The 15,564-nt window shown below is 40.5% G+C and overlaps 1 protein-coding gene across 5 annotated transcripts in view; it reads left to right on the forward strand.

Moving 5' to 3' along the window:
• ARHGAP24 (Rho GTPase activating protein 24) overlaps positions 1-15,564 on the forward strand; it is a 336,201-nt gene that overhangs the window by 195,101 nt on the left and 125,536 nt on the right. The gene's annotated exons all lie outside the window — the stretch shown is intronic.

The raw sequence follows: 15,564 nt of genomic DNA on the forward strand, positions 1-15,564 counted from the left end.
AGAATGCTCTATCTGGAAAGAACCTAGCACATTTTGAGCTTTACTATAGTCTAATGGATGAGATCATGCATAGGATGTAGTCTATCCCTTTAAATCAAACCGAGCACAACCAGCAACTCCGTGTCTGCTGCACACTGGTCAACTTTCCTCCTCCCAGACTTTCCTTTTACCTCACCCATCTGTGAATTTGTGCCTTTCAGATTCCATCCTGATGAAATCCTGTCTTATGCTCAAGAGACTTTTTCCCTGCTACCTCTTAAGATGTTCAGCTTCTGTGAAAGGGCACATCAAACACTATTTGCTCATGAAAAGTGAGACTGGAAGTGCTCAAGGTCAAACAGAAGCAGCTCAGACATAATACTGAATATCTGAAAGGGGTGGGGGAGCTGTGTCAGTGGAGGTGGCAGAACAGCAGGAGGAGCTAGAAAAGAATCAGGAGAGCAATTTAGGTAATGGTTAGAAAGTGGGATAAGTGGGAGAGGGGCAGACTTTCATGTGAGGCAGGTAGAGCATCAGTTTACCTGTTTGGGAGGGGAAAAGGGAGGGGCAAATTAGCTTCAAAAGGATCTGTGCAAGCAGCATATTGAGAATATTTTCATGATTATCTCAAATGACCCTTTATAGACTGACATGACCCTTAAGGACCAGTTAAGAGGGGGAGATGGGATAGTATTAAAACAAAAAGAGAAATGGTACAGGTGTGGTAGAAGTAGTTTGTAAGGACACAGACTACCTTAAAGTTTATCAGTGCCTCAGTTTCCCCACTAGTAAAGCATGGTGGTGTTAATTCAGTTTTGTAAAGCTCTTTGAGCTCCGCAGATGAAAGGCACTTTATAACCACAAAGTTGTTATTATCAAGGGACTTTCTTAGGGCCTGATAGATTTTGCTCAGGACCACCAGTGGGAGGAAGCTCACACATCAGCTATAGGAGGGGTTGAGTAGCTTCCATTCAAACCAACTTTTTTGTAGGATTTATTGTCATGATACTCGCTCTGCAACTTGATGGCTCCAGCTGTTTCTTTAACAAGCCTTTTGTGCAACTCCACTGCATGATTTACTGCACAGTACTCCTGTGTGCCTCTTTGGCCTTCATACAAAGCACTTTCAAGTAAAAATGTGCATTGTTGTTCTTTGCCTATCTTAATCTTGGGGAATGTACCTCCTCTGGCTATAAAGACAAAGTACCAAATGCATAACACTCCAAAATGAAAAGTGCAGCTTTGACTGCATCAGAAAGGTAATAGTTTGTTATAACTGGCTAGATAAATACACAAATAGATGGAGTACAGTGTCACATTCTTGTTCTGCAAATACTGTTCTCGGAAAGCTAGCTAATTGAATGACTCTGTCATGCCCAATGGCATAACACTGTTAGCAACTGTTTAGCTTTTCTGGGTAACTCGGTAACTTTTGGGGGATAGTAATAGCTCTGTACAATGAGTAGATAAGATAGTTATTTAGAAATGGTGAGGGCACAAGTTGTGAATCACAACAGGTCTAAACTGATCACCACACTGGGCTATGTGAACTACCTTCTCTTCAAGAGAAATGTGGAAAGTTAATTTATCTCGGGGTTAGTTATAGTGCTATAACCCTGAAAAGATTCAGGCATTTAGTTCAGATGAACATCCATAATAGAGATGCATATCCAAAGTTCATCCACATTTGATGCTGCCCCTAGTGGTAGTTCTCCTCTGCTTCTAACAGATCTTGGCTCCTTCCCTCTCTCTGACAAATCAATTTTCCTTGTTTTCCCTACTTCTGATAACCCAGCATGAAGGCTTCTAGGACTTTGCAATTTGATTCAGAGCTCTTTTGTTGACTCCCGTTGGTGTCAGATGATTGGATACTACATGAAGATGCAAAGTTGCTCCTGCTGGCTCACGCAGGCAGCTCAGTCCTGTTCGTTCCAATCCAGGATATAAAAGGGGTCATGTGTCTCCATAGGCAACTGGGGCAGGAACATATGAGTTTTTCACTGCAGGACCCCTGGTAGCAGCCAAATTCAGGGAGAAAAGCTTAGGCTGAGGTTTTGTTATAATAAACTGTCAATGCAAACCCTAGGAAAGGCTAAATGGGGACCATACACTGTGTGTATGCACTCTGTTTGGAGTCACCTGTTGCTTCCAGAAAGCAGGTGGCCTGTGACTATTTCATTCCTTTATTGCCTTCCCCAACGAGATGCAGAAATTTTTAAGGGGGAAGCATTAGTCTTTGTTGCTCACCACCCCTTTTGGAGATGGCTGCAGAAGGATAGGAGGACTGCTGGCCTGGTGAGGGTGGTGATTTTATTGCCTGTCTGTGGGGCTTTGCTGACATTGATTTACCATTTTGGTGTACGTTGGTGCTCTACATCTTCAGCCAAGTCACAGCCCTCCCCAGTGTGTTGATTACAATCCCTCCTGCATGCTACTATTCCACGCAGCATGTCACTTTGTTCTACTGACAGTCAGGGGGAAGCACATTGATCTAAGGCACTGCTTCTCGAACTGTGGTCTGTGGAGAGCTGGTGGTTAACTCTGTTTTGGCTCTTCTCCATTTGAGCCAGTAAATTACATTACAAGGTAGCTAAAAATACTTTTACTGCTTTTCCACGGATGCAATTGCTGTAGTTACCATGGCAATATTCTGTGATTCTCATAAATGGGAAGGGAACTGGTCCATATGATCACAAGCAGGTGGGGAATGGTCCAATGCACAATCTCTCCATTAAGATGTAGGGTAACATTTTCAAAAGTGCCTGTGTGACTTAGGAGTCTAAATTCCTATTTTCAAAAGGGAATTAGGCACTTAGAAGCCTTAATTTCACTGGAAGTGAGTGGAAATTAGGCTCCAAAGTCACTTAGGCATGTTTGAAAATGTTATCAATAGTTAATGCTATTAACAAAAAAAAATGAGTGAGATCTCCAGTTTAAAAGCTTTTCAGGGAGGGTCTGTCACCTCTGATTTCCTGTACTACGTTGACTTTAAGCTAATGACCATAGTTTGTATGAACACTATATTACGTAGTTTCATGCTGCTTAATGCAGCCCATATGTTTCGTATACTCCATATAAAGGGGGAGCTATATATTGTATTACGTCTGGCTGGTCTGGAGTTTGTTTATTTTTGCATTGCTCCACCAAACTTGTCTCACAGCAGAAGCTGTTTTAATTCAGCTGAGGGCAGGGCCCAACACAGAGGCCGAGCAGGCCAGTAGCACAACTGGTCAGTGACGTGGTCAGTGAAGGGAGAGCTATTGTACGGCCTTATTGGGAGGTCAGAGTAAGAGATGTCTAAAAGGCTTATTGGTGACACAGGGAGAAGCAGCAGGGAGCAGACCTTACTGGAGTGTAACAAGGAGGAAGGGATCAGTGGCCAAGCTGAGACTACTAACTGGCACAAACATCGACTTGTTAAGGCGTTTTCATCAGCTCCTGTACCCAAAAGTTCAGATTCTTATGTAAACATCTTTGGCTGAGAAATAAGGTACCTGCTGGGTTCTATTCCCAGCTCTACTGCTGGCCTGCTGGGTTACCTAGGGCAAGTCACTTGGCTGATCTGTACCTTGCTTTCCCCATCTGTAAAATGGGGACAATGATACCTTCTTTGTAAAGCACTTTGAGATCTATGAGTGAAAAGTACTATACAAAAGCTAGGTGGTGTTATCATGGCAAGGGCAGCTTTATTAATGTGATTTCCAGCCCCTTCTGGTTTCAGTCAGCTCAGAAATATTGGATGTAGCTTCCCTTGTGATATCTCAACTTCCTGTCGCATTGAAAACTGGGGACTGCAGAACCACTAGAAGACTGACAAAAGAGCAAAATTTTCACCCCCCCAAAAGATGAGGGACAAGAGATCGACTACAGTTTGCATCTGTTCTTATTTTAGCCAAACTAATCCCCCCATTCTTTTTTCTGTTAAGCCTTGGCTGTTATTTTAGTAGGAGTTCTATACTGCTAATGTATGAAAACTTACAGGACAAAGGCATATTTAAAATCCTGGCACGCTTTTCATAATTAAGTGGAGTTTTTCCCCCCATATCTTAAAAAAGACCACCTATCATCAGGTGGTGACATGCTCTGCTTTTAAAAAGTAAATGACTTTGACCAAGAAACTTGCCTTACCCTGTTTTCTAAAGCAGCCAAAGGAAAGGTAATATTTACCAGGGTTGACATGAGGCCAGTGAGAATGTAAACAGAGTAGTCCTTCAAAGAGGCAGTGAGGTTGGAGTGATCATCCTGCTGCTCTGACATTTTATGAACATCTGTTCCAATGCCATTTCTGCTGCACAGATCTGCCATTAACTAGGGAAAGGAACGGGTTTTAATTAACTGAGCAGACCAACATGTGAAAATTTGATAAGATCATACCATCTGGATGGGGTACATTTAAAATTCTCTTCTCAGCTACATTGATTAGAAAGAGATTTCATATGTATTACAAATTATTTTCAATAAGATGCAATGAGATTAGAGTAATGCTAATCTATAGGATCTAAAGCCAGTGTAGGTATAAGTATACATAACAATGCATACACTAAAAGAAAAGGAGTACTTGTGGCACCTTAGAGACTAACCACTTTATTTGAGCATGAGCTTTCGTGAGCTACAGCTCACTTCATCGGATGCATGCCGTGGAAACTGCAGCAGACTTTATTTATACACAGAGAATATGAAAAAATACCTCCTCCCACCCCACTGTCCTGCTGGTAATAGCTTATCTATTGTATGCATATCTATTATGCATACACTATGGCTTCTCATTTCTTGATGTCACCATTGTTCTTTGACATTTTGGTTCTTCCTTAAGTGTCATAGTGACATGTTGCTAGATAAAAATAACCACAATTGATACGGTAATGTTAGTAATCACACGGTCTGTGTAATGACAGAGGTAGCTTCACTAATCTCTAGGCAACGGGTCAGTCAGTCTTGGCCAAACTTTCACAAGTGCTCTGGGCCCAGCAGCTCCCATTACTCCAAATTCAAAAGGGCTGAGTGTGCCTGGAGACAGTTTTTGCCCATGGAAGTGAGCCTTCTAAAAGAGGACCTAGAGTCAACTGGCATTGTTGTGTGGGGAAGCTTGCCCTGCAGTGCTCTTGTGCTACCTAGTTTGTGCATGCAGAGAGAACTTTACTCTTCAGGATTTCAAGTGGGCCAGCACCTTTTAAAAACAAACAAATGCCAAGACCTTATTGTCTCTTTCACACTAATAATTACTAAAGAACAAAGAAGAACAAACCAGGATTAAAACAAACGTTGTTCTTTCATTGATTCCCTTTTAGTAGATGAGTTAGTAGAAGATCCTGCAGCCCAAGATGGAATGTGAAAAACAAAAGTAGGCAATGTTTTAAATGCCTCTTACGTTGATCTTATTCACCTGGTGTTTTAGTAGTTGTCACTTTATTAAACTATACTGGATTAGAATAGAATGTTTATGATGGAGATATAAGCCTGTAAATAGCCTTTTACAGATTCAGAGGAAATCTTTGCACACTATAGTTGTGTAGACAGGTTCAATTCCCAAGGCCAAGACATTTTCATCATTTGTTTTAACTTTTCCAGTGAGCCGATTCAGTTTTTTAATGCAGTATTTGCTTCTGCAGAAGTAGTAATCACCCACCATCCTTATGTATTGTTTCTATTGGATGTCCCCTGCACACAGTTACAGTACTCTGCATCCAGTTTGCAAACAGAGATTAAGTCTATTGGAATTTTTTTTAAAAATTCACTGTTTATAAGCAATAAACTAGGAGCAAGATGAGGACTGTCAGGAGCACTGTACCTGAGTTATACATTCATGGCTTGCTGCATATGTACAGTCCCCATTAAAGCCAGTGGGACTGGCTCTCATACACAGCAGAGAACCCTCCGTCTGTACCATAGAGAGAGCCTCCAAACAAATTATACTGGTTATCCACATCCAGTAAATCAGTCCCTCAACTGGATCATTTGTCATTCTTCTCTGCAAAACAAATATATGCTTCTTTACCGAGATGTGCATGACAGGTTCACCTTAAAAACAAAATGTGCAATATGTGTTCTGATGATGTGGTGGCTGAAGCCTTTAACAAAACTCTGTACATTGCAAAACATATGTACTTAAGCAAGGGAATACAGTTGGTTATCAATCTGTCCACATTTCTATGTCACAGAGAGGAATTTTTTTTATTTCAGTACATGATACAACTTGATATATAAAGATATTACATATAAAGATCAGCATTTTCATGTCCTCTTAGTTGTAACACTGTGTCCAAATAGTCCAGGGAGCATGAAGAAAACTGCTAGATCAAAATTGAGTAAATAAGCTTGAAGAAGAGGAGACAGGTTTGAAAAGGCCTAGATAACTGAATAGTACAGGAGATATAAAAGTTACACTGGAAGTGAGAAAGTCTCGAAGATACTAGCTCTACTCAGCCTCCCTTCTCTGCTAAACTCAAATGAGAGAGACTAAGAATGTTAACTTTTACCTTAGTGCTCTTATAATGAGTAAAGCATTTAAAATGATAAATTTTAAAAAACACCAACACAAAGCCAGGTACTCTTTAGATCTGATATCCAAGCATAACACTGTTCATTCAAACACTGGCTTAACCTATCATGGTGGACACTGTTGGCAAATGATAACAACTTTTACTGTAGTTCTTGTCAGTTCAGTTTGCATCTTTATTTAACCATTGTAACTGCAGGAGCTCATGTTACTATTTCCAGTTTGTCTAAAAGAGGTAGGTAAACCAAAAGAGAGTGCTGGTTTGTAAGCACAGCGGATAACTGCATCACTGTACTTCATCTAAAATGTTGAGTAGTGCCTGGGTTCAAAAGTAGCAAGCATTTCAGTTGAAATATTGTGCCTCTCTCTATTACCTCCATCCAAGGAGTGGATTCAGGTCCATTCAATATAAATAACAGTGAAAAAGCCAGCATCAACACTGAGGGAAAATTATAAAGTGTCAAAAGTAGGGGGAAGTTATAAAGATGGGGGAGAAAGGAGTGAGGAAATAAGGGGCATAGTTCTCCTCAACACACACACTGCAGATTTGATCTAAATAAACTATGGACATCTAATGAGAAACATATATAGGCTTTTGAATAATTTTTGTTTTGGTGGACCTTATTTTCCATTTTGCTAAGGGCTATGAATCTATCCCCATGCTTCCTTTGTGTATGTAAAAGGGGTCCTTCATGGAATGCTGGAAAACAGCCTAGAAAAACATTGACAGAGCTGTGTTCTTAATGCATTTCAGTCCTGGTTTTTGCAAGGGAACTTGTAACCCCACTGTCTTCTCTAATCAGAGTTTGCCAAGAAATTAAAGGCTATTGAGTATCCACTAAAAGTATCAAATGGGTCATTGTATTGCTAACTAAAATTGATGAGAGGGTGGCAAGAAGTGGATACCCAAATACTAAGTTCTGTGGAGCAGCAAATTTTGAGGCTCTTTAATAATGTCAAGTTCCATGGCTGAGAAAATGCAATTTCAAATAACATTCCTAAAATAGGAGAACTGCTAGTCAATGTCATCCTCAGTGTTCTGCTGCCCACTGCAGGACAGAGGCCTCATGCCGGTGCAGCCAAGCATCGCTGTCCTAGGCCAAGCATGTCTACAGGTTGAAAACTTACTTGTAACCTCTAGTTTAGTTGTGTGGTGGCCTGAGTGCAGGTCTGGAAATCAGGAGCACCTGAGATCCTGCATCTGCCACTGACTTCTGCATGTTCTTGGCAGGTCGCTGTTCCTTTTATGTGTCTCTTTCCCTGTCTGGAACATGGGGATACTAATGTTTACCCACTTCACAGTGCTGCTTTGGAGGTGTATTTAATTAATGTTGTGCAGTGCTTTCCTCTGAAGTGTTACATGAGCACTAATTACAGTAATTATTGTTCCTCTTCCTTGTTTCTCTCAATATGCTCACTGAAACTGAATGTGGTGGGTCTCTGTCCGGCTGGATGGAAGAAAAGGGAGTTGTTGCTAATGTTCACTCTAATTTTTGACAGGCCATGTGTGCCAAAAATTTCTTCTGTGCAAATTTTTGACAGGCCGTGTGCGCAAAAAATGTCTTCTGTGCAAATTGTTGTGTGCGTGGTGTTTCGCAGTGTGCGCAGGGTTCAGGATCTGTGTGCACGCGCACAGCTTAGAGGGAAAAGTTTGCCTGGATGGAGTGGGGATCAATATTGTGATTAATTTATAAAAGCCACATGGGTGTAATGTGTGTGCTTTGTCTGTCATTAACATTTTATAGATTAGCTACCTGTATGATACACTTAAGAGCCTTTAAAGGTCTCTCAGATGTTGTTTACCTAATAAAAGGACAAGACCCGCTTTCAGGGAAGGAAGGATGTGCCCATTTTTATCTTGACAGTAAAACAGAGAATGGTAAATCTCCCCCCTCACAGAGCTTGGTCTCCAGCCCAAGCCCAAACGTCTCCACAGAAATTTTACAGCATAACACCCCAAGCCCTATGAGCCTGAGTCAGCTGACCCAGGTCAGCTGCGAGTGTTTAATTGCTGTGTAGACATACCTCATTTGACCTTACCTGCAGCCTTTCCAGTCCAGAGCATGAAGAAAGCATGAAACCCCAGGCTACAGGGCGGACCATCATTATCTACAACCTTCACTTCACATCCCAAGCTATTGAAAATGTCAGGTGACCTAATATTTTGAGTTTACAAAAATGACAAAACATTTCCCCTCAGTATAGAAGCCATCTTGCTGTTGGCAGAAAACTCCTGACAGGAGAGAAGTATTTAATTAATAGTAAGGATGGGGTACCTCTTGCATTCTCGGATATAGGAAAGCACAGAGAAAGTGGTAGTGTCCTGACTCCTATCACAAGGTTCCTTCAGAAGCTGACTACATTTTATTGTTTCTCTGATCAAAACGTTTTTCCCAACTTGTTTTAGAGCTGCTAAAGGGGCAGGACCTATTGTACGGATGTCCTCTGTTTAGCCACAGTATGCTCATGCAGTGCAAGCTTCGACACACCCTACCAATATTTCCCAGCACTGACTGGAAGTAGGAAGGTTCGTTCTCCAGGACCATTCTCTCCTTGGGTTTTTTACTGAACTTAATATCAAGGCAACTAGTTGTGACTGTAGGTTTTAGGTAGGGCTGTCAATTAATCGCAGTTAACTCATGCAATTAACTCAATTAATCATGATTTAAAAAATTAATCATGATTAATCGCAGTTTTAATCACACTGTTAAACAATAGAATACCAGTTGAAATTTATTAAATGTGTTGGATGGTTTTCTACATTTTCATATATATATAATATAGTACTCTGTGTTGTAATTTAAATCAAAGTATATATGATTTTTATTACAAATATTTGCAGTGTAAAAATGCTAAAAGAAATAATATTTTTCAGTTCCCCTCATACAAGTACTGTAGTGCAATCTCTTTGTTGTGAAAGTGCAGTTTAGAAATGTAGATTTTTTTTGTTACACAATTGCACTCAAAAACAAAACAATGTAAAACTTCAGAGCCTATAAGTCTACTCAGTCCTCCTTCTTGTTCAGCCAATCGCAGAAACAAGTTTGTTTACGTTTACAGGAGGTAATGTTGCCCTCTTCTTATTTACAATGTCACCAGACAGTGAGAACAGGTATTTGCATGGCACTTTTGTAGCTGGCATTGCTAAACATTCATATGCCTCTTCATGCTTCGGCCAGGGGACATGCTTCCATGCTGATGATGCTTGTTTTAAAAAAATCATGCTTTAATTAAATTTGTGACTGAACTCCTTGTGGGGAGAATTGTATGCCCCCTGCTCTGTTTTACCCGCATTTTGCCATATATTTCATGTTATTGCAGTCTCGGAGGATGACCCAGCACATGTTGTTCATTTTAAGAACACTTTCACTGGAGATTTGACAAAACGCAAGGAAGGTACCAATGTGAGATTTCTAAAGACAGTTACAGCACTCGACCCAAGGTTTAAGAATCTGAAGTGCCTTCCAAAATCTGAGGGACAAGGTGTGGAGCATGCTTTCAGAAGGCTTTAAAGAGCAAGACTCCAATGTGGAAACTACAGAACCTGAACCACCAAAAAAGAAAATCAACCTTCTGCTGGTGGCATCTGACTCAGATAATGAAAATGAACATGTCAGTCCTCACTGCTTTGGATAGTTATCAAGCAGAACCCGTCATCAGCATGGACACAAGTCCCCTGGAGTTGTGGTTGAAGCATGAAGGGACATATGAATCTTTAGCGCAACTGGCACATAAATATCTTGTGATGCCCGGCTACACCAGTGCCATAATGCCTGTTCTCACTTTCAGGTGACATAAACCAGAAGCGGGCAGCATTATCTCCAGCAAATGTAACCAAACTTGTTTGTCTGAGCAATTGGCTGAACAAAAAGTAGGACTGAGTGGACTTCCAGGCTCTAAAATTTTACATTGTTTTATATTTGATTGCAGGTTTTTTTTGTACATAATTCTACATTTGTAAGTTCAACTTTCATGATAAAGAGATTGCACTACAGTACTTGTATTAGGTGAATTGCAAAGTACTATTTCTTTTTTTTTTACAGTGCAAATACTTATAATCAAAAATAAATATGAAGTGAGCAATGTACTCTTTGTATTCTGTGTTGTAATAGAAATCAATATATTGGAAAATGTAGAAAACATCAAAAAATATTTAAATAAACGGTATTCTATTATTGTGTGACAGTGCAATTAATTGCGCAATTAATTTTTTTAATCGCTTGACAGCCCTACTTGTAGGATGACATGGATGCTTCCACTAGGAACTAGACCAAGAACACCAGCTCACTTATTTAAGCCACCAAACAGATGTCAGATTGTGGCAGTTTTTAGTCACTACTGACCAGGATTGTATTTGAAATGGTGACCAGGAAGAGAGGCTTCAAATCTTATGACCAGTTCCCTGAGCCTTCAGTTCTGCCTAATTCATCTTTTTAAAATAACACTGCTTATGAAACTGAAAGGACATAGAGTAAACCAACTTCAAATCCTGTCATCTTCCCTGCCAACAAAGGCCATTGCAGGCGACAGGACAATCATCCACACTGCTGCTGAGCAGAATGATTGAGTCTAGGAAGATGCTGGGAAACTGAGGAGGAAAGTTGTCATCTATGGTTCTGTGATAGGAAATGTTAAATCTTTCATTATCAAGAGAGAAAACAAAATCTCCAGCCAATTGTAGAGGAACGTGGCAGGCAAAAGCCGAGGAATATTTAATGTTGAAATCAGGGTGTGCTACAGGTCAAGACTGGCCTGGGCGGCCACTGTTTAAGATTGCCCATATGGCTGTACTTGAGAGACTTAAATCTGAGTTCGGGGGAACCATTTTCTCTGGTAGTACATGTGTTAGGCAATACCTCAGTCTCCAGATTCACCACACTTTTTTGAATTGGACATTTAAACCAACATTTAACATAACATTTGGCCACAGCTGAGATTGAATGGAAGCAGTGTAGATCACTGTGCTGTTGACCATAAAAGGCACACATTGAGTAGGCAAAAATGTGTATCTCTTTCAGTGTTGCCAACATTGGTTCCTGACTCATGATTAGGGTTAGCAATACTGGGGATTGTAGGTTGTTCCCCCTCCTTTTTTTTTTTTTTTTTTGAAGGTGGAGGGAGCACAAACGTGTCTCCCAGCTGTTACAAGAATTGTGAAGAACTAAATATTGTGGCTTGTAGAAGGACTCAAAGGCAAGGGAACTGGTGCAGTTTTTCTTTGCAGAGAAGCTGTGTAGGGGACTTCACTCTAACAGTGCACAGAGAGGCACCACTCAGTGGTTTTCTCCACACTTCACGTCTGGGGGGGCCAAGGAGGCTGAATATTTGGGATGGGTGGTTAGGTAGGCACACTGGCCAGAACTATGTGCGCAGTGGGAGCTCATAAATGCTACTGTCTATGGAACTTCTTTGGTCTTGTTCTCCACAACTGGTAGCGGGAGGATTCCTTCCTCCTTTGCACTAATGCAAAGCAAGTTTACATAGGCTTTGCACTGCAGCAGGAAAAAAAAATGTGGAACTAACATGATATTTGCTCCCATTGTAGTTCAGTCTGCTTATGTGTTTTACACCCTCTTTCCCCATCCTGTGGTCTGTATTGTCTATTTAGACTGTAAGCCCATCGGGACAGAGGCACTTTGTACGTTGCCTAGCACAATGGGGCCTGCTTCTTGGTTAATCTGTGGGCACTACTGTAGTAAACATGAATCATCATCATCATACTTCGAACAGGGACTGTGATTTGGCCCTAATGCACATCTGACTAAAACACTTATTTGCTGTGGTTGGACGTTTCTTCCACAGCAGGGAAGGGCATGAGGTCATCCCGGGAGAGAGTGGGTCAACCTCCTGCAATAATCCATCAAAGGGTGCAGAAGAAGGAATGGAATGAGGACCACAGGGTACATACTGTATCCGTGAGTGAGGTCGTTCTTGTTGGCATGTATACAGACAGAAGGACAGCACCACACTGAACTTATTTGGCAGCTGCCTGATCTTAAGAAAAGTTTTGGATAATTTATGAGGACATGGGTCCATTTGTCCAGTGTAGGGTGCTTCTGTGCTGTACAGACATGGAGAATTTACAGGGTTTTTTACCCCTTTAATGAAGCAAAGATTAAGTCTCTCTGGCTCACCCTTGCATTGATCCAGGTCAGATCTGGTTTTTAAAGCATTCTTATACCAATTCTCTTCTTTGGCAGCCCAGTTTTCACTTTTTTGTTCTCCTTGTTTGAATTTGGAACCAGGGCAGTGCTGTTATCAATAGAAACTCAGGTAGAAGCAACCATACCACCCTTTGCCAGCATGGAAGTGTCTTTATATTTGCCTCTAAGCACCTAAAAAATGAAGTCCGTTCTTTGCTATTTCAGACAGGATCCTCATGATACATATAAGAAAGGTGCACAGCTATATTTAGGAAACTGTTATATGTAGCAGCATGGGTGGTCTCTTAGACTCTCTGCCCCAGCTCAAAGCTTGTGCTGCTGCTTATTAAGTCTTGAACTAGTAAGAAATCTGCACACATGGGAACTAAATTCTCTATTGTAATTAATAGATTGGTATTTACTTGTTTTCTTGTAAAACTAAACACAATACCAGCTGGTGCCTTTTTATGTCAGGAAGATAAATGCATCACAGAGACACTGTAATTTTCCATCCTCAAAAGAGAAAAGAAATTACTGTTTTAAATGCTATTTACATATAAATTTGGCTATTTAAATCTATGTATTTCCACCTGCAACACACAGATATACAGGAGAGACAGAAAAGATGTTTTCCTAACAGATTATGTACTGGCAGAGGAGGGGTATGTGTGTCCAGTCCGATCTGTTATACTTTTTAATTTTCTCCCCATTTCCCCCCAGGAATAAACTGTTTGAAGGGTAGCACCTTGATGATTCCTGATGCTCTCACAGCTCTTGACGGGTTTGGTTTTGTTTGGTTTTGGGTCAGAGGTACAGGCACAGTGGCAGCCAAAAGTGTTATCACACAAATTAAAACGTTGTGCAGCTGAGAGCCCTTCACACAGTAGAACTGAACTTAGCATTCATGAAACGATGTTGTTGTGTCCCATTGAGAATTATCCAGGCGGCTCAGTGTGCCACAAAAAAACTACCACTGCCCCCACAGAAAGTGCTCATTTAAAAAGTACTGAGTGGAACTGGACTACAGTAAACAGGGAATTGGCGTCAACACAAGAAAAGGAAGCCATGAATCCATTATCCTTACATTAAATATGCACAGAGATGTACCTTATCTGCAGTAACTGTAATTGGAATCTGACCTTCTGCCTCTTTGTCTTTTCAAGTACTTTACCTTTAGTTTACAGTTAAAGGCTTGGTCAGCTTTATTCCACCAACTAGATTTTTTTATATTCTTATAATTGAGTGCATGTTGCACAGTTATTACATGAGAAAGGACTCAAAATAATGGTTTACTTTCCTACAGGAGTATCACATAACATTTGTAGTCACATTGTACATTTTAATTGCTTTCTGAGAATTATTCAGACAGCTGTTTCCTTTGTAAAGTTTATTCTACTCTCATGGAAACTAGAGAAGGATCCAAAAGACAAAGTTTGATTCCAGACCTGAACCATTCCAGACCTGAAAGTTTGGGGATGTTCAAGATGGGGTCTTGGTCCAGATCCATCTCTGCTGGGAAACTGGAATCAGTTCTCTTTCCAAAACCAAACCCTGACCAAATTTATGTTTCTGTATGGCCCTTGAGATCTGGCTTCTTTTCTCACACGAGTATAAAGTATAAATTACTCCTGTTTTGGACATGAAAGGAGAATCGGGCCTAGTGATGTTATGGTATTTTAAATGTTCATAATGGAACAAAAATTGTAGTGACCCTAAATTATACAATATTTTTTAAACAATGCACTCAATTGCCTTCAGTCTCATCTTAATGTCCATCAGGCAAATATTGCCAGCAGCAGGCCCTAGGCCTGACAGGTGGTCAAAGTATCTCATATCTGCCATCTTAGGTCCTACAGAGGGTGAGCTTCATTAGTTTCTGCAAGAGGGCCCTTAACCAAAGCTCCTGGACATGCTCAGAAGTTACTTTTCACCAGTCACAACATTTTTTCTTTTTTATTTCACTATTGCTAGACAAAGTACTCCCCATTAAAAAATCATTTACACTGCAAACTTGACCATTGCAAATGTCAGTTGCTTTGGAACAAGCATGACTAAAAAATTGTGGATAATAGAAAAACACTGTTTTGTTTTTACCTAATGCCCCAAACTCAATAATTTGAATAATAAATGAATAATGAATATGAATAAAACGTAAGGATTTTGCTCAGATATGCCTAAAAAATTCACCTCTGAATGGAAGTTTCAGACCCAAAAGTGAATCGTCAGGGAATGATGAACATATGAAAATGGGTTTGTAATGAATCTTTAATACACAGATGCAGCCAGAATGTTAAAACTCAGTAATTTGAGAGCCCCCATATTGAGTCTCGCATGAGACACACAAAAAGCAAAGTCATTCTTCTTGAAGTAATACTAAAAACAAGGCAATCAGGGCATAGCCGGAGTGTCAGTCACCTACCAGGGTATAGGAGAATCCCCAGGTCCTCTGACCCACACGTCTTCTGCAGAATGCTTCCTGAAAGGTGTTTTTCAGCTGATGGCCACATATAAGCCCAAGTGATTAAAAAACAGCTACTATTTGGTATAAACATTTGATCCTGACTTTACAAACAGTCCTCCAGTTTTTTTGGTGGCACAGAGTGAATAGTGACCAAAATCTTGATGTATGTGGCTTCCTAAGCCTGCAAAACTCCATCCAGCCTTTGAACACAAATGATCTGATTTTCCTCTTTCTTACACCAGTTTTATAGCTGTGTAACTCTATCGACTTTTAATGGAATTACTCCTGATTTATAGTAGTATAAATGAGAGGATTATTGGGCCCAAAAAATTCTCTGAAGGCCTGACACCTCACTTTTACATAACCAAATTGTGTGATTCGTTTCCTGTCTGGTCTGTCCTATTGACAAAGGTCTTTTTATCATTAAGGTTTCAAACATCTGGTTACTGTGGGCCAAGGAGGTGTCGCTGTACCAGCAGCCTAGA

Source organism: Lepidochelys kempii, chromosome 4 (assembly GCF_965140285.1).
Source record: "Lepidochelys kempii isolate rLepKem1 chromosome 4, rLepKem1.hap1, whole genome shotgun sequence".
In the NCBI taxonomy this organism is placed as follows: Eukaryota; Metazoa; Chordata; order Testudines; family Cheloniidae; genus Lepidochelys; species Lepidochelys kempii.